The sequence below is a fragment of the Lissotriton helveticus genome, chromosome 2_1 (genome assembly GCF_964261635.1).
Source record: "Lissotriton helveticus chromosome 2_1, aLisHel1.1, whole genome shotgun sequence".
Classification (NCBI taxonomy): domain Eukaryota; kingdom Metazoa; phylum Chordata; class Amphibia; order Caudata; family Salamandridae; genus Lissotriton; species Lissotriton helveticus.
In genome coordinates, this window is record NC_136059.1 from 1,651,941,487 (window position 1) to 1,651,962,715 (window position 21,229).

Here is a 21,229-nt window from a genome sequence, read left to right on the forward strand (position 1 = left end):
TGATGTATGACGTCACATATCGAGCCACAGCAATAGAGTTGTCAGCAACATATTGAATATCCATGTTAGCATTCCACATGGACAAAATGACTGGGTTGTAGTCATTTATGTATTTGGACTCTTCATTTCTTCTTAAGTTGTATGTATTTTTCGGTGATTTTCTTCTCACAGTATGTCGCAGAGAAGACATAAAATTGTTCACTCTTCCTTTCGATGTTACTGGACGTGGAAATGCAAAACGACATTTTGTGTAGAACTTGTCCTTGGATTTGTATTTTCGACGACAGTATTTTCCACAACGATGGGTTTGAAAGCGTAAAACTTGATTTCTTAAATTGTTTTCTTCTGTACTTTTCGGAACAGCACATGTAGAATACTGTTCAATGAAACTCATCACTGTGTCATCCGAATCTGTTCCAAATTTGGGTGCATCTTTGATCCATAGCAGCATATGTATGGGAGGAGCACCTCTTGCTTGATACTCCTTTCTCCAAAAGAAATCCAAAACCTCTCCAAGCGGAGGATTTTTTTGTTTGTGATAAAAGACATCATAGCTTCAAACCTATGATTGAAATACCTGCATACATTATCTGGATCCAAAGAGCACAGTTCTCCAGGTGTCTTGTATTCTATATTTTCAATGTTTGCATTTGCCTCTCGTAGAAATTGAAGTAAATCTTCCCAAGCATACTCAGCACAGCTAAGAGTGAGGAACCATGAAGGAGTTCCTAAGTTTCTTAGCATACATTTCAATTCCCCATGACAACGGTACCAATACTCGTTAGTGCCACGCTGACATGCCATGAGATTAATTAGGTGAGATTCCAAAATACTGTCTTGCAGTTTGACTTTATCCATAAAGTCCCTTGCCGAAACATTTTGCAGATGTACTCCACTTTTCAGTATATGGTTCACTGCATAAGAAAGTCCAGACAAGTCACTCTCAAACAGTAGATGAAACAAATATGGAATGCATTGACGAAACCTTGGATCTTCTGCATATAATCTTAAAGTCCGGTATTCAGATGCAGGAATTTGAACAGGTCATTCGTCATATCGACCACCTTGACCTGTTGGAAATAACTGAGGAAAACAACGAGCTTCCAAACTTTCTTCCCATACACTAATGGGACTTCCTTTTGCTTCTTTCATTTGAAACAAGTCAATAGCATTCCCCATTACTTCTTTGGAATGCAATGGATGAACACTATAATGTTCATAAATTTCTTCACTTCTAGAGACATCAACTTTTTCAATTTGCCCAGCTGAGAAATCACTGTCCTCTTCTACAGTTGTTTCCTCTTCTCCAACATATACATTTTTGTAGTAGTGATTGTTTTTTACCAAATACAACGTTGCCTTTTTGACTTTCCTAACATCCACTAATTCTTGCCAGATTTTCTTACTCTTTGTTGGAACACCATTAACTAGAATAACCAGAGGTTCCTCTTCTACTTTTTCTACACCAATTGTATCAATATTTTTCGTAAAATCTAGAGGCAAATAAACAACTCTTCCCTTTAATCCTCTCTGTAAATGTGAAGGAGGCAATTTTCCTGTCTTAGGCTCCATGCGAACAATAGCCTGAAAAGGATGCACACATTGAATAAGAATAGACTCATAGGTATTTAAATCCATCAATTCAGAAGGAATGTCTACCAACTCCAGATTATTATGAACAGCTTTAGCAGGCATCATGTTTTCATTTAATTTATTATAACAATATTTACAAATACGTTGATCAGAATCCAAATCAAAACAATTTTCTACCAATAAATAAGTTGCAAAATCCTTCCACTCATTATTATTTTCCATTTCACTCTTTACATACATATAAATCAACTAACCTAGTCTGATTCTTATAATGAGTTCGTCGACAACACACACAACAAAAATTAGGCCTTTCACATGAATTGACCTTAAACTTTGTAATTTCATGGTCAAATTTTTCTGTACTTGAAATCTGTACATTCTCTTCCACATTACCTTCTATTACTGTATCAGTTTCTGCACTGTCCTCTTTTTCACCAAAATAACAAAACTCAATTTCTTCACAAATGTTCTTCACATCTAATTCAGATCCATGCAAAAGAGCACTGTTTAACTGTTTTCGCTTAAGTGCTGGACTTTTTGCATAATACAACCTTCTCACTAATTTCCTCACTTTATTATGATGCACTGCTAACATCCTAAAATGGTGAAAAACACTCTGACATACTTTTCTTGAAAGACAAGCCAGTGAATGCCCATGCGAACCTGTTTTTTCTCTCATTCTGCAAGGATCTAACTCTTGCAACATCTTCATCTTTTGTTTTACACTTTTCTTAGAATATGTCCGTAAGAAATTGAGAAACAAATCAATTGAATCCTGTTGCACACTACAAATACTACTACAATTCCAAGTATACACTGGAGCCTTAGGACATCTCCCTAAAACTTCATCAGCTAACACCTCTTCTGCATTTCTAGGCAAAATATTTTCTTTTTCAACCGGACAACCGTCCTTCACCTCATATGCTCGACCACTGGTGTCAACTGCATGCACCAAATCATTATCCTGAAAGTAACTCTCTTCATTAAAAAATGGCTCACAACTTGAACTATGCTTCCATTCTCCAGAAAAAACATCACAAAAATTAGTCCAATTAATTACTCTTTTCAACTTACATTTTGATTTCAAAACATTGATTACCTTATCTAGTGTACGAATTCTATTGATTACTAAACCGTATAATTTGTTGTTCACTTCGAAAGCCTGATCCACAATCTTCACTATACTTTTTTTTTCTTGTAAAAGGCAGTCTTCTTTTTATACATCTTTAAGTTTTTTAATAAATTTAAAACAATTCTGTTATAAAACATTCGTCTACGAATGTCAATAAATTGATTTCTCCGTCTATTACTGTAGAGAATATCATCTCCTTCTACAGGTCTAACATTTTTTGGGGGGCTCTGCTTTTTCTTTGTATTTACAGATGATTTTTTTTCTTTGAAACAACATCAAATATTTTTTTTCATTGCGTTAATTTCCTAAAAAATCTTTGTTTGCTTACCAGGAGCATTCTTTTTTTTCACTGAAGATTGTGTTTTGGATGAATCTTCTAATTGTGTTTTCTTGGACAATAAACCATGTTTATATCTTTTTCTTCTTCTTTCCTTCATCTGCATATTCTTTTATCTTTCTATAGATGATTTCAATCTGTGGTAAAGAAAAAATAACATATTATACACCACTACTAATATACTACATAGCAATTACAATAAGTAAACACTAGTTTACAACATAACTAAGTTTATAGCACAGCAACTGTGTCACAGCAACAGTGCAGTACAGTTTAATTATTAATCTCACTCTTTGCCTGCACCATCTCACTCTGTGCCTGTGTCTCATCTCACTCTGTGCCTGTGTCTCATCTCACTCTGTGCCTGTGTCTCATCTCACTCTGTGCCTGCCCCATCTCGCTCTTTGTGTGTGTAATTTCTCTCTTTGCGTGTCTCATCTCACTCTGTGCCTGTGTCTCATCTCACTCTGTGCCTGCCCCATCTCTCTCTTTGTGTGTGTCATTTCTCTCTTTGCGTGTCTCATCTCACTCTGTGCCTGCCCCATCTCTCTCTTTGTGTGTGTCATTTCTCACTTTGCGTGTGTCTCATCTCACTCTGTGCCTGTGTCTCATCTCACTCTGTGCCTGTGTCTCATTTCACTCTGTGCCTGTAACTCATCTCACTCTGTACCTGCCCCATCTCTCTCTTTGTGTGTGTCATTTCTCTCTTTGCGTGTGTCTCATCTCACTCTGTGCCTGTGTCTCATCTCACTCTGTGCCTGTGTCTCATCTCACTCTGTGCCTGTGTCTCATCTCACTCTGTGCCTGTGTCTCATCTCACTCTGTGCCTGCCCCATCTCTCTCTTTGTGTGTGTCATTTCTCACTTTGCGTGTGTCTCATCTCACTCTGTGCCTGTGTCTCATCTCACTCTGTGCCTGTGTCTCATCTCACTCTGTGCCTGCCCCATCTCTCTCTTTGTGTGTGTCATTTCTCACTTTGCATGTGTCTCATCTCACTCTGTGCCTGTCTCATCTCACTCTGTGCCTGTGTCTCATCTCACTCTGTGCCTGTGTCTCATCTCACTCTGTGCCTGCCCCATATCTCTCTGTGTGTGTGTCATCTCTTTCTTTGCGTGTCTCATCTCACTCTGTGCCTGTCTCATCTCACCCTGTGCCTGTGTCTCATCTCACTCTGTGCCTGTGTCTCATCTCACTCTGTGCCTGTGTCTCATCTCACTCTGTGCCTGTGTCTCATCTTACTCTGTGCCTGTATCTCATCTCACTCTGTGCCAGCCCCATCTCTCTCTTTGTGTGTCATTTCTCACTTTGCGTGTGTCTCATCTCACTCTGTGCCTGTGTCTCATTTCACTCTGTGCCTGTGTCTCATCTCACTCTGAGCCTGTGTCTCATCTCACTCTGTACCTGCCCCATCTCTCTCTATGTGTGTGTCATTTCTCTCTTTGCGTGTGTCTCATCTCACTCTGTGCCTGTGTCTCATCTCACTCTGTGCCTGTGTCTCATTTCACTCTGTGTCTGTGGCTCATCTCACTCTGAGCCTGTGTCTCATCTAACTCTGTACCTGCCCCATCTCTCTCTATGTGTGTGTCATTTCTCTCTTTGCGTGTGTCTAATCTCACTCTGTGCCTGTGTCTCATCTAACTCTGTGCCTGTGTCTCATCTCACTCTGTGCCTGTGTCTCATCTCACTCTGTGCCTGTGTCTCATCTCACTCTGTGCCTGCCCCATCTCTCTCTTTGTGTGTGTCATTTCTCACTTTGCGTGTGTCTCATCTCACTCTGTGCCTGTGTCTCATCTCACTCTGTGCCCGTGTCTCATCTCACTCTGTGCCTGCCCCATCTCTCTCTTTGTGTGTGTCATTTCTCACTTTGCGTGTGTCTCATCTCACTCTGTGCCTGTGTCTCATCTCACTCTGTGCCCGTGTCTCATCTCACTCTGTGCCTGCCCCATCTCTCTCTTTGTGTGTGTCATTTCTCACTTTGCGTGTGTCTCATCTCACTCTGTGTCTCATCTCACTCTGTGCCTGTGTCTCATCTCACTCTGTGCCTGCCCCATCTCACTCGTTATCCAACTACCCAGAGATTTTGAACCCTACATTCGGAAAGGCACTGTCGTCTCCCTGATGAAGGGCATGAATCTAATGCCCGAAATGCATTGGTAATTTTGAAACGGACATTGCCTGATGTTATTAAGTTGTCTGCAAAAAAACCCACTAAAATGACTTTAAAGACTACATGAAATAAAATGAACATTTGAGAAAAAAAACTTAAACTGGAAGTCTTCCTCATTCAGAAGACGATTGAATGTGTGCCCGCAGGGGATGATTCCAGACTTTGTCTAGTCTCACTATCTCACTATTGTTCTGACGTCGTGGGACCCTCGACGTTACCCTTCGGTGCACCAGAAAGCTCCTTAACTTTCTTCTAGATACCGAACCTATCATAGCTGTGCATCCAGCCAATATCAATAGAGTCATCTCACTCTGTGCCTGCCCCATCTCTCTCTTTGTGTGTGTCATTTCTTACTTTGCGTGTGTCTCATCTCACTCTGTGCCTGTGTCTCACCTCACTCTGTGCCTGTGTCTCATCTCACTCTGTGCCTGTGTCTCATCTCACTCTGTGCCTGCCCCAGCTCTCTTTGTGTGTGTCATTTCTCACTTTGCGTGTGTCTCATCTCACTCTGTGCCTGTGTCTCATCTCACTCTGTGCCTGTGTCTCATCTCACTCTGTGCCTGCCCCATATCTCTGTGTGTGTGTGTCATCTCTTTCTTTGCGTGTCTCATCTCACTCTGTGCCTGTCTCATCTCACTCTGTGCCTGTGTCTCATCTCACTCTGTGCCTGTGTCTCATCTCACTCTGTGCCTGTGTCTCATCTAACTCTGTGCCTGTGTCTCATCTCACTCTGTGCCTGATCTCACTCTGTGCCTGCCCCATATCTGTGTGTGTGTGTGTCATCTCTTTCTTTGCGTGTCTCATCTCACTCTGTGCCTGTGTCTCATCTCACTCTGTGCCTGTGTCTCATCTCACTCAGTCTTTGCCCCATCTCTCTCTTTGTGTGAGTCATTTCTCTCTTTGCGTGTGTCTCATCTCACTCTGGTAAATGTTTTATGGTAAAATGTATGGCTTTAACATTTTTGACAAGGATCCCACTGAGTGTCTGTGTGAAATAAGGAATTATATTTTCACATTTTTCAATATTGTCACCTGTGTCTGCTCACAGTTTGCATCTCTTAGCTTAAATGGTACTATGTGCCTGTGTCTCATTTCACTCTGTGCCTGTGTCTCATCTCACTCTGTGCCTGTGTCTCATCTCACTCTGTGCCTGTGTCTCGTCTCACTCTGTGCCTGCCCCATCTCTCTCTTTGTATGTGTCATTTCTCTCTTTGCGTGTCTCATCTCACTCTGTGCCTGTGTCTCATCTCACTCTGTGCCTGTGTCTCATCTCACTCTGTGCCCGTGTCTCATCTCACTCTGTGCCTGCCCCATCTCTCTCTTTGTGTGTGTCATTTCTCTCTTTGCGTGTGTCTCATCTCACTCTGGTAAATGTTTTATGGTAAAATGTATGGCTTTAACATTTTTGACAAGGATCACACTGAGTGTCGGCGTGAAATAAGGAATTATATTTTCACATTTTTCAAAAATGTCACCTGTGTCTGCTCACAGTTTGCATCTCTTAGCTTAAAGGGTACTCTGTGCCTGTGTCTCATCTCACTCTGTGCCTGTGTCGCATCTCACTCTGTGCCTGTGTCTCATCTCACTCTGTGCCTGCGTCTCGTCTCACTCTGTGCCTGCCCCATCTCTCTCTTTGTGTGTGTCATTTCTCTCTTTGCGTGTCTCATCTCACTCTGTGCCTGTGTCTCATCTCACTCTGTGCCTCTGTTTCATCTCACTCTGTGCCCGTGTCTCATCTCACTCTGTATCTGCCCCATCTCTCTCTTTGTGTGTGTCATTTCTCTCTTTGCGTGTGTCTCATCTCACTCTGGTAAATGTTTTATGGTAAAATGTATGGCTTTTAAATTTTTGACAAGGATCACACTGAGTGTCTGTGTGATATAAGGAATTATATTTTCAAATTTTTCAATATTGTCACCTGTGTCTGCTCACAGTTTGCATCTCTTAGCTTAAATGGTACTATGTGCCTGTGTCTCATTTCACTCTGTGCCTGTGTCTCATCTCACTCTGTGCCTGTGTCTCATCTCACTCTGTGCCTGTGTCTCGTCTCACTCTGTGCCTGCCCCATCTCTCTCTTTGTATGTGTCATTTCTCTCTTTGCGTGTCTCATCTCACTCTGTGCCTGTGTCTCATCTCACTCTGTGCCTGTGTCTCATCTCACTCTGTGCCCGTGTCTCATCTCACTCTGTACCTGCCCCATCTCTCTCTTTGTGTGTGTCATTTCTCTCTTTGCGTGTGTCTCATCTCACTCTGGTAAATGTTTTATGGTAAAATGTATGGCTTTAACATTTTTGACAAGGATCACACTGAGTGTCGGCGTGAAATAAGGAATTATATTTTCACATTTTTCAAAAATGTCACCTGTGTCTGCTCACAGTTTGCATCTCTTAGCTTAAAGGGTACTCTGTGCCTGTGTCTCATCTCACTCTGTGCCTGTGTCGCATCTCACTCTGTGCCTGTGTCTCATCTCACTCTGTGCCTGTGTCTCGTCTCACTCTGTGCCTGCCCCATCTCTCTCTTTGTGTGTGTCATTTCTCTCTTTGCGTGTCTCATCTCACTCTGTGCCTGTGTCTCATCTCACTCTGTGCCTCTGTTTCATCTCACTCTGTGCCCGTGTCTCATCTCACTCTGTATCTGCCCCATCTCTCTCTTTGTGTGTGTCATTTCTCTCTTTGCGTGTGTCTCATCTCACTCTGGTAAATGTTTTATGGTAAAATGTATGGCTTTTAAATTTTTGACACGGATCACACTGAGTGTCTGTGTGATATAAGGAATTATATTTTCACATTTTTCAATAATGTCACCTGTGTCTGCTGACAGTTTGCATCTCTTAGCTTAAAGGGTACTCTTTGCCTCTGTCTCATCTCACTCTGTGCCTGTGTCTCATCTCACTCTGTGCCTGTGTCTCATCTCACTCTGTGCCTGTGTCTCATCTCACTCTGTACCTGTGTCTCATCTCACTCTGTGCCTGCCCCATCTCTCTCTTTGTGTGTGTCATTTCTCACTTTGCGTGTGTCTCATCTCACTCTGTGCCTGTGTCTCATCTCACTCTGTGCCTGTGTCTCATCTCACTCTGTGCCTGTGCCTCATCTCACTCTGTGCCTGCCCCATCTCTCTCTTTGTGTGTGTCATTTCTCTCTTTGCGTGTGCCTCATCTCACTTTGTGCCTGTATCTCATCTCACTCTGTGCCTGCCCCATCTCTCTCTTTGTGTGTGTCATTTCTCACTTTGCGTGTGTCTCATCTCACTCTGTATAGATAATCAAAAAGGTCCACCTGGAGCAGGTTGCCTGTGTGTGTGTGGCATACACAGTATTTGTTAAAATACCCCTCACACACCAAAAGGGCCCTTGGTGTCATGCTTCATCATCGGGGTCTTCCCGTCCCGCTGAGTGACAGGGCGTGCTATGACAAGCGACTACGCTGGAGCACCTTGTTTTGGGGGGCTATGTGAGTGTATTAGAGTGAGTGTCAGTAGGGTCAGGAGTGACAAATACTGTGTATGCCAAGAACAACTGGACACACAGGCAACCTGCTCCAGGTGGACCTTTTTGATTGTCTGTACTTTCATTAGAGGAGGATGTGCCCACCTAGGTGCCGATGAGCACCACCTCTTCACTCCCCAATTTTGATGATATTTAGTCCTCTGAGAGCGCACAGCTGTGGGAGTTTTTTTGCTCTTTGATAAAGACATACCAGTATTTCTGGAACCCAAACCCCCCCCAAAAAAACAACCAATAGGTTGTTCTTTTTTCCGTACCTACTAAGAAATCCCCTCCCTTCACGGACATCACAGTTAGTATCACGCACATATATAACACACACCCTATGTTAGTCATCCCAAAATGGAAGAAGCAGGCGGCCTAAGTTTCGACGACGATGAGGTCGACAGGATCTAGGCGACCCTCCACCCTTTTGAAGGGTTGAGTAATACTGACCCCAGTCCGACCAACGGTGATTGGGACGAACTAGCGACGCTAAGGAGGACCCAAATCAAGACAGCATTACATGGGTTACTCATGACCGAGTACCTCAAAGTTAAAACGGCCCTTCCCGGCCTAATAGTAAAAAATGAACCATTTATTTTTACCCACGACTTGGAATTCAAGAGGGATTGGTCATTGATAAGTTGGCACTGCACCAGTTCCTACTGCAGCGCCAACTTATCAATGATTATAAAAACTGCGACCAAGCTTACACAAGAACTAAAAATCGACATACAAAAACTGGAGGTCAAAATCAAAAGTTACTTATCCCCCACCGCTCTGAAAAAAAGACTAGAGGAGTTAAACCAAGAGATGACAGATTTCGAACTTACCCTAAAAAAAAGCAAATACAAGAAACACAAAAAAGACACAGAGGGGTTCACACACGAACGCGTATACCCCTACACCAAAAAGGATTACGTGTCGAGGAGTCACAACAGTGACCAAGACACTGACTACTCTGATACAAGCTCCAATATCTCAGGATCAAGTAGAAGCAGTAACCAGGGAGCGCGAAGTGGAGCACCACACTTCCAAATACCTCATACACCGGGGGGTAGGGGTTGGGCACCCTATCAGGGACCACCAGGCTATATGCAGTATCCACCTGCACCACCCTATATGGGTAACCCTTTTCAACCTTGGAACCAGCAGGCACCCCGTACAACAACTACGGCCCACCACCCTTTTGTAGGCCAGCGCCAAGGCCCACGAAGAGGCAGAAATCGAAAAGGAACACAGGTCCACTGGAACCAGCAGCCAGAGGTGCCTCCGGGTGTATCAACACGGAGCAAAACAGCATCAACCAGCCAGGGAACTTAGTGGTAAACTTATCTGATCTCCAATTAACAGAGGCTCAACAACAAGTCCTGGAAAAGGGGCTTGGGTTTGTTCCAACCAATAAAATGGACAAATTTAAGACATGCAAAGAAATGAAAGAGTTCTTGCAGAAATTGAAACTAAAGGCCTTCTTTCAAAATTCCTGTAATACGAACAATGAGAACACTGATCATCCAGATACTGGTTTGAAGAAAAAATCCACTTTCACTCCCCTAGACTCTACAATACCAGTAGAGCTCCTAGCTTTTGAGAAAGCTGTAATGGAGGAATTACAGAATCTGCCCACACCTGAAAACAACATGTTTCAAAATACCTCACGAAAAGAAAAGGAAGCACTCCAAACACTTGCCAACAACTCAGAGATCGTTATAAAACCAGCCGACCAGGGCGGAGCGACAGTAATTCAGACTTATCCTAATTACGACAGAGAATGTCGGAAATTACTAGAGGATAGACGTAACTATGAAATACTCAGAGACGATCCAACTGAGGAAGTCAGGATCCAAATCATCATGATGGTTGAAGAAGCCACGGCCCATGACTGGTTGACAAAAAAAGAGGCAGATTTCCTGATCCAGGATAACCCCAGAACACCGTATTTTTACACAATACCAAAAATACACAAGGATGCCCCCTATCCACCGGGACGCCCAATAGTATCCGGCATTGGTTCAATCTTGGAGCCCCTTTTAAGGTTCGCCGACGCTTTCCTTAGACCAAGAGTACAAGCAACCAATACTTATCTAAAGGACACAAAAGCAGTCCTCCAACTGATCGAAGAAATGCCTTTTGACCCAGAACAGGATCTTCTGCTCGGGTTGGATGTGGAAAGCTTGTACACAAGTCTTTCCCACCGAGAAACATTGGAGATAATTGAGGAAGTCCTTTTTTCAACACCCTGGCTGTACCATACCCCGAGGCAAGTAGTACTCGAATGAATTTCTCTAGCCTTGAAGAAAACCTTTTTCTTGTATGAAGGCACCTACTATTTACAAAAACACGGTACGAGCATGGGAAGCACATGTGCTCCTAGCCTAGCAGGGCTCTACGTCCATCATCTGGAGACAACAAAAATTCTACATGATCAAAACCCCTACCGCAAGCATGTGGTGACATGGAAAAGGTACATCGACGATGTGCTGGTTATCTGGAGGGGTGACCTTGACTCAGTTACCAGTTTTATGACCTGGCTGAACCAACAGACAGTTTTTTAAAATGTACACACACAGCTTCCAAGGAGAGTCTTGTATTTCTCGACCTTAACATCTACCCAGGTGAAGGAAATTTGCAAACCTGCACCCACTTCAAACCCACTGCAAAGAACTGTCTGTTACTATACAACAGTTTCCATCCTCGACACTTACGTAATAATCTACCATATGGGCAGTTCCTTCGGCTAAGGCGGATCTGTTCCAATATCATGGAGTTCAAAACTCAAGCAGCAGCTCTAGAGCACAAACTATTGGACAGGAACTATCCTCCACCTATTGTAAGGAAAGGGCTGAAAAGAGCCAGGAATAATAACAGGGAAGCTCTGCTGGAACCAACCTATAAAAAAGAGCAGGATACCCGCCCCATTTGTGTAACAACATACAACACCAACTCCAACAAAATCACTAAGATTGTGAATAAACATTGGAAAATGCTCAACTGTGGAAAACTAAACTTTCCTAAACCCATGTTCTCCCACAGAAGGGGAAAAAATCTCAAGGACATCTTGGTCCACACAAGACCTAGAAGCTCCACTAACAGTGACCCCCTCAGGCTAGCAGAGGTTAATGGGCACCGCCCATGCGTCTCGTGAGCCTCATGCCAATATACCAACAAAAGCCGCTCCATCACGTTTTCAAATGGTTCCACTTGGGAACAACGTTCCTTTACAAACTGTAACAGCCGTAATGTGGTCTATTTAATAACGTGCCCTTGTGCCAAAGAATACATTGGGATGACCTCCAGGCCGGTAAAAAATCCGAATGGGAGAACACCGCAGCAACGTACATTGCAAGAAAACCACAACCAAGATGGCAACACACTACTTAACAATGGGGCATAGCATCCATGATCTTAAATGGACAGTGATTGAGTCATTTAAGTGTGAGCAAAACCTACTCGAAAAAGAGCAACGTTGGGTGTTCCGGCTGCGCACCCACCTAACAGGGCTCAATGACGATATACCTTGATCACAACTTAATATTTAATTACCGAAAAAAGCCCATCACGAATAATAACCCTTCAGAACGTGGGTGAGCAAATATCTGTAGTAAAAAATATTTATTGATACCTGCCTCCTATTAGCCTTTTCTCTGGGCATATGTGAATCTATGTATAGTACCACCTATCTGATGCCCAAGAATATTTAAGTTGGTCAGTGCATACGTATGAACTTGGTCTACCACGCGCATTTCCTCTTATTAGATATGAGGTATATGTAGAACTGTGAAGAGTGACACTGATCGGATGCCAATACCGCGCATACACATAAACCTTTTTCAGATATGCAGAGGCTATTTCATAGCGCTACTTACAGCGCGAACCGAAACTACAAATATTGGGCTACTCGCCCCGTCTGCCCGTCAGCACTGATCGGCTTCATAAACGAGAGAGTGCTGACGCAAGCTACACATGCGCAGATATGTAGAACACTATGCATGAAAGCCACACATGTGCAGAAGAAGAAAGAATCCCCGACGCTACAATCAGCGCATGCGCAGCGTAGTGGAAACTTTTTCTTTTCCAAACCCTTTGGGTCATCTAATTACCGGTAAAGCTACCACTTTAACAATTGTCCTCATCATCCCTAAAAAAACTGAGCAAGGAACAACAACCTCAAACCCTGTTTTTTAACTGCCAAAAAAACTCTTCCAAGATGGCCGCGGCGCAACACCTAGAGTGACAGCGTAGCCACTCCCGATGTAGCGCTCTTTTCTTTAACCAAACACCTGATAATACTTAACCAACTTCAATTGCTCATTAACGTTGTATATAAGCTCCGTCCCCCGCCGAAGCATTCCACATCACGGAAGCCACGGACGAGGGAGGATGCAGAGACTGCCTGGGGTTTAGTAAGTACGGCATAGCCGCCAAGAGAGAACTTGATTTAGATACTTTTGCCGCAGCTTATAAATACCCAAGGCAATCAGGAGCATTATTTCTCTCTCCCTTATCTTTACAGGTGGACCCAACATGTACCCTTTGTCCTGAATGGCTCATGGGGCATTGTCTCCTTTTCTTCTCAGTATGTATTTGGAGATTCGTTATTGAAATAAGTTTTGAAACATCACTTTCTACAACCAGTAGAGAATGTGTGTTATGTTTTATGTATGTCATACTGTGTGTTGTCTGTGTTTCACTTTGTCTCCAACAGGCGGACCACTCACGTGATAGTTATAACTGAATACTCAGTGTAACCACATCTCACTGTATATGCCACCATGTTTTGCATTCCTTACAGGTGACATTAGTCATGCGCATTGGGATTCGCGTAATAGTTATTACGTGCTCTTGGTTTTTCAGGCTTAACGAATCAGAGATTCTGACATAGCTGAATTAATTTTGATGTAAACTATATATCGCCTCACATTGATAGCAATATCATTGTACACCGGTATATACACCTTAACACACTTCGTTGACAACATTAGTGAGTGACAGGGGGATCTGACCCGGTCCTGACGAAGAGGTACTATACCTCGAAACATGTTGACACGAACAGGAGAGCAAGCCCATTAATAAGCTTTTTTCTCTCCGCCACACCTTTTTTAACAATACCAGCCAGTGACTATTAAATAGTTTTTTCTACCACTAGGCCAGGTATTATTTTAAACTCACTTCCTCTATCACTCCTGACCCTACTGACACTCACTCCAATACACTCACATAGCACCCACAAAATAAGGTGCTCCAGCGTAGTCGCTTGTCGTAGCACGCCCCGTCCTGCAGCGGGACGGGAAGACCCTGATGATGAAGCATGACACCAAGGGCCCTTTTGGTGTGTGAGGGGTATTTTAACAAATACTGTGTATGTCAAGAACAACTGGACACACAGGCAACCTGCTCCAGGTGGACCTTTTTGATTATCTGTACTTTCATTAGAGGAGGATGTGCCCACCTAGGTGCCGATGAGCACCACCTCTTCACTCCCCAATTTTGATGATATTTAGTCATCTCACTCTGTGCCTGTGTCTCATCTCACTCTGTGCCTGTGTCTCATCTCACTCTGTGCCTGTGTCTCAACTCACTCTGTACCTGCCCCATCTCTCTCTTTGTGCACACAGTTAAGAGAGAAATGACACACACAAAGAGAGAGATGGGGCAGGTACAGAGTGAGATGAGACACAGGCACAGAGTGAGATGAGACACAGGCACAGAGTGAGATGAGACACAGGCACAGAGAGAAATGACACACACAAAGAGAGAGATCTGGCAGGTACAGAGTGAGATGAGACACAGGCACAGAGTGAGATGAGACACAGGCACAGAGTGAGATGAGGCACAGGCAGAGTGAGATGAGACACAGGCACAGAATACCCTTTAAGCTAAGAGATGCAAACTGTGAGCAGACGCAGGTGACATTATTGAAAAATTTGAAAATGTGAAAATATAATTCCTTATTTCACACAGACACTCAGTGTGATCCTTGTCAAAAATGTTAAAGCCATACATTTTACCATGAAACATTTAGCATAGTAAATCGTTTTAGACGTTTTTTTTTTGCAGTCAGAATATAGCACCTGAGAGGCAAGATGGCGGCCGAGGCGTGGGCTGTGTAGGCAGCTCCTCTCCTCACTCCTGTTCCTCCGGACCTACGGACCGATTAACAAGAGAGAAACGCTGACTGATAAATGAAATCTCGCAGGGTATACCTCTGCTGGGAGCCGCTGAGTAGAAGCGAAAGAAGCGAAGAATTGGCTGATACGGTGATACGGTGACACGGAGTTTTGGTCTGGCCCTAAGCTATCGGCTATTGGCTAACGGACACCTTGGACACGCCTCTGGAGAAGGACGGAGCTTGGAAACGCCTGGATGGCGCTGGACGGCGTTGGTTTGAGGCTTGAGGTTTCCTAGCTGTGGCGCAGCGAGCAGCGTGTGAGAACCGAAAGCGGAAAGGTGAAGGGGATAGCCGCGCGAAAGCTGGACGAGAGCTTGACGAGAGCCGAGAGCCGAGTGTTGGAAACTGGTAGTTGGACTCGGGTAAGATCCAGCCATTCACCTGAGATGCTATGGCAACAATGTAGCGCTGTAGCGATTAAGAACAGAAGTGTAAAGCCGAGACTGCGATGATTTTGTTATTGACCTTTCGCTGCTGGATTACCGGAGGGAGAGCATTTGGCCCTGTTAAAGACATTAAAACTTAAAAACCTCTAATTATAAACCCCATTCGGAGGGATTGTGGCTGGTGCAACACTAAATTACGAACTTAAAAAACTTTAGCTCAGCGACGGTTGGCATAATTGTAAAAAAAAAAAATGTGCTCTGAAATATCTGTGACTTCTAACCGACTTGTTTATCTTGTTTAATTTGCTCCACTGTTTTATTGCTCTTGGAAGAAATCGTTTGTTAAATTATAAAAAACAAATCTCACTCTGAAGGACTGCGACTTGCACAACGTACTAAATTACGAAATTCATAAAGTCCGTTACTTGATACCGGTTGGTGTGCTTGTTAGAAAAAAAAAAAGAAACACGCTCTGAAACATCTGTGTTCTCTATTCAGCTTGCTTGTTCTGCTTCATTGTTTTACCCTCCCTAGAAGAAACCGCCCATGCTTAGGAACTTGTCAATACGTCGGCATAAAGCCCTGCTCTGGAGATTACCTGTTTGGCTGTGGCAGGGGCATTATAGCAGGGTAGCCAGAGGTCGAGGAGGTGCTAAGATGCCAGCGAAGGGGGCAGCAAACGTGAACGAGTCTGCAAAAATTAACACCAGGAGTGGGAAGAATAAAGAGCTAGGCCTGGTTATACCAGTGGGTAGTGAAATGGCCGGAAAAAATGCAAAGGCCGGCAGAGATGGTGAGGATGACAAGACTACTATGGACTCCTCTACTGCTAGTACTTCCAAAGGCGCCTGCTTAAATCGTAGGAAAGATGGGGATGACAAGGGGAATAGAGCTATGGCTCAGAAAGTTCCAAAGCAAAGCACGCAGAGCCAGACCCTACCAGCAATATTTGGAAGGCATAACGCTCGAAAGTATGATAAGGCATCAGACACAGTAGTTCCCGAGGGGTGCGTTCTACCTGAATCTCCGAATGGGCAGGCAATGCCGAATTCTGTAGTCATAGCCATTAATGATACATCGAATGATGCCCTAATGAGAAATGAGCAGACACATTTGATGGAAATTGAAATTGAACAAAATACTGATAGAGAAGATAATTCAAATAAGGCGATATTGGGCGAGCCGAATTCCCAGTCTGCAGATATTCAGGTATCGGAGGGTACAAACATTTCAGAAGCTGGCGATAATTTTTATTCACTATCAGAGGCTTCCTCAGAGGAGGGATCTATTTTGAGTAAGGACTGGATTGATTATAGCGATGTTGAAGGAAGCAGTCCGGAGGCTGCCGCGGGTGAGAGCAATATATCGCCAAATTGTAGTGTAACGACCATCAAAAGGAAAACAAAGAAAAAAGGGTCATCACAGAGGTTACTAGAAGACCCAACAACACCAAGGGAAGATATAAATGGGTTGTATGAGGCTAATGTATCCGTTCAAGATAGGGGTGAAGAAGCATTAAATCCTATGGCTAATCATGGGTCACAGGACATTACATTGGTGACAATCTATGAAACAATGATGGGCCACAGAGCTGAGAGCAAAGCTGAGAATGCTCGTATGCAAGTAACCTGCACTAAAGTACAAAACGCTGTTCGGCGGGCTATAAAACTTGGGACAGAAACCGCGGAGAGAGTTACGGAGGCAGAAGCTCGGATATTCGCCCTAGAGGATCATGCTGCGGCCCAGAAGGAAGAACTTGACTCAATTAAGGCTCATCGGGATGACTTGTCCTTTAAGTTATCCGAACTTGAAAACCATTCACGCAGAAATAATTTGCGTTTCTTAGGGGTAGCTGAGAAATTGGAGGGCGGAGATGTTTGTAAATTTGTAGCTGAGTTATTGAAAGAGGCCTTCCCAGAACTTACAACCTGGGATTGGGCCAGAGAGATCCAGCGGGCCCACAGATTTCCGTTTTCAATCAAAAAACCCCGGGAAGGAACAGAGGATTTTCCTAGGGCGATTCTAGTGTCTTTTAACAACTTTTTGGCAAGGGAGGATATTTATGCTCTGGCGAGACCGGACAAGAAAGCATCTGCTAAAAACTGTAATTTTTTTGTAAGGCCAGACTTTTGCCAGGCAACTGTTTCCAAGCGTTGGCATTTAAGACAACTCATCCCGGGTTTTCAACAGAAGGGTGCGGTAGTTTATCCGCAAAACCCGGCCAAATTAAAAGTCATACTAAAAGGGCAAACCAAGTTTTTTAGGTCAGAGATCCAGGCTAAAGAATATCTGGATTCTATATAGGTAGTGAATTTGGGTGTGATAGCCTAGGATCAAGTTAATTGTTAAGAGACTGAATCGGTCTTGCGGGGGGGATGCTCTTTCTGTTTCTTAGGGGGGGTTGCTGAAGAGGGTTAGGGTATCTCTGCTTCTTTTGATCTTTCCTTTTTCATAGTAATACCAGCAGAATGTGTTATAAAGGTGCAGGTTTTTTTTTCACAGGTCTTAGAGGACAAGAGGGGGAGTACACAGCACTCCATCAATGCAGGGACTAATAGTCCTTGGGCCTCATATGTTGGGAAGGATGGGTGGGGGGGGGCTGGGCAGGGCGGGATGGGTTTGGTTGAGGAGGTCTCTGGGGTTTTGGTGGTGGGGGGGAAAAAGACAGCAGCAGGCATGATAGTCGAAGCAATGGGTTGTTTAATTCAGAAGGCTGGGATAAGTCTAGCAAAGTACCTCAATAAGGAGAAGAGATGCGAGAAAGAATGGTCTAATGGAGCTTTATTTGGTTATTTTTTAAATCTCGAACTGGCACAATGGATTACACCTGTTTTGCTGGTTGGAGATCTCAATATTAACATTGGTGTTGATTTGCCTATAAGATCTAACCAAGTGTTTCTTGGTAGAAAGAAGTTAACATATACAGCAATACGGCAATTGTGTCTTGATCATGGCTTATACGACGTCTGGCAGGCGAAACACCCTGCTGATCCAGGATTTACTTTTTTTTCAGCTCCCCATTCAAAATTCGTTTGTCTAGATTATGTTTTCTCCACTTCCGAATTTTTACCTAAAATCAATATAGAAATATGCCCAAAATTGGTTTCCGATCATAATCCAGTGGTAATTGACTTGGCGTTGGAATTAGAGGGACAATCAGAATTTTCCTCATGGTCTTTTGACCGAAAACTGTTACTAGACGAAGAGTACTGTCAGTTTATGTCCAAAATTATCCAGGGTTTCTTTGATATAAATAAAGGTACAGCAGCACAGGAAACAGTTTGGGACGCATTTAAATCCATTGTTCGGGGTGAGACTCTAAGCTTTTCTTTATTTAGGGGTAAACAGCTGCACCTTAAACAACGGCATGAGTTTAATCAGGTCTTACAGGCTGAGGAAAAACTGGCTGAGGTCATAAGACTTGGGGATGATGTAGAAGAACGAAATCAAGCTCAAAAAGACCTCACTATCAAAAGGGCAAACGTGTATGCCAACATTGCTCAACAAACGGCAACTATGTACAACAGAGGCAAGCAGCATATGAATTTGGGGAAAAACAGGTAGAATATTGGCAAAAAGGGCAAGGGAGAAAGCGGTATATAATGAGATATTGAGAATTAAGGACGTGCAGGGGGTCATGCAGGAGACAAAGGAAGGCGTGTTGACTGCCTTCCAAGAGTATTACCAACAGCTATATAGCAATGACAACATGATGGATTCAGCCGCGGCTGATTTGTATTTAAATGATGTCATTCCGGTGACCCCCACTGACGCTCAACACGAAATATTATCGGCACCACCACACTGGGGAGAAATTGAGATCGCAATTAACGGGCTAGCTCAGGGGAAGGCTGTGGGGCCTGATAACATCCCTTCGGAGTTCTACAAGAAATTTAGAAATTTACTAAGAGAAGAATTAGTAACGGTATGCCAGCAAGCCTTCTTGGGAAAAGCTCCGCACTCTTGGACTGAAGCCACTATTGTGGTGTTTAAAAAGAAAGGCAAAAGAGAGGATGAATTGGGGTCTTTCAGACCTATATCACTTCTCAATTCTGACAGTAAAATATACTCAAAAGTGATTGCTAATCGTCTAAATGAACTGATGCCAGAATTTGTGTCTCCTCGACAACATGGCTTTATATTGGGTAGAGGCACCACAGACCACATAAGGCGTATAATATCGCTGTTGGATTGGTCGGAGGGGTCTAGCTCTCCGGTTGGCGTGGCCCTGTTGGACGCCGAAAAAGCGTTCGACAGGGTCACGTGGACCTTTTTGTGGTCAGTTTTGATAAAAAAAGGCCTTCCAAAAGAACTAGTTAAGGCTGTAAAATCATTGTATTCGCAACCATCTGCTGTGATTCGGATTTCAGGGAAGACCTCAGGTAGGTTGCGGATAGCGAGGGGGACGAGACAGGGTTGTCCCTGTTCCCCCTTGCTGTTCGCGATGTATATTGACCCGTTTATTAACAAACTGGAAATGAATCCAGCAATTAAACCTGCTCAGATTCATAATATGGATTTTAAAGTTTGCGCATATGCAGACGATATTGCTATAGCTACATCTGAAATTGCCAGTGCATTGCCGATCATAGTGAAATCTGCTGAGGAATTTGCCCAGCACTCTGGATACAAATTAAATATCGAAAAGACACAGTTTATTCACTCGATGGCTGGTCGTCCTGATAGTGTAAAGTTTGATAAAGAGGCGACCTATTTAGGAGTCAAGATTACACATAAAATGGAAGATATTATATCTATTAATCTAGACCCCATAATTGGATCTTCTAACAAATTACTCGAACGTATACATAATTTGAAACTTTCCCTCTTAGGGCGCAGTAACGCGTTAAAAATGCTTATTCTTCCTAAGTTTTTGTATTTGTTCCGGTCTATTCCTCTTATGATCTCATCTGGTTATTTTGTTCGTATAGAAAGAATGTGCTCAAGATTCCTCTGGGGGTACCATCGTGCTAGGAGAGCATATAAGTATTGCGCACTACCTAGAGAGAGAGGGGGATGGGGTATCCCATATTTTCAGTTTTACCATTGGTGCGCATTATTGCAGCATATGGGATTCTTAATATTTCCGGAAGATCCCACTGATGAGTATTTGAAGCCTTCTATATATGAAATGCTTTTGGGCACAGAGGCTAAGCAGTGTCTAACCCGGGTCATTGAACCTAGCTACCACAAAAAAACTAAATTTAAGATTTTTGTAGCGGCATTCTACATATGGAGGAATGTAAAAAAGAGGTTCTGTTTTGGCCCAAACATTAATATCTATACACCTTTGAGGGGTTGCACTTTTTACCTGCTCTATTTAAAGACGGGGTGTTACAGAGGTGGCATAATTTGGGGATATGCAAATATGGGGACATGTTTCAGGGGAAGGAGTTTGTCTCTTTTGAGTATTTAATGAAAGAATACCAGGTACCCCGCCTTGACTTTTTTAAGTATCTCCAGATTCGAAGTTTCTGTATGATGAAAATATCAAAATCTATGATCAGGTTAGAGAAGATTGCCTTGCTTGAAGCATTACAGAGCCCGCAGAAATTAGGGCCTTTATATCAATTATTTGTGGAAACGTTAAAAGATGATTTAGCAATTAGAGCTGATAAATGGCAGAATAAATTGGGTGTAGAGTGTGTCAGCTTAGAGAGAAGTATTGAGATAGCTAGCAAAGTATTGTTGAACGGACCCATGATAAGTCAGCACTTCATGTCAATTTTTGAGCTATATTACTGTCACGAGGACTTGGTCCCTGTCGCGGACGGCAGCGATGTCTCTGTTAACGTTTGTCCATTTCCGCCCCGTTCGCAGGACCCCTTGGACGTTTCCTGGATGTCCTCGGCTCTACCTTCATTGACCCCGTCCCTGGACCTGCCTTCCTTGACGTCAGGGGGAAGTTCCCTGACGGTCCACCAATCGGGAAGGAGATCGTCATTGGACCTGAACCAATCA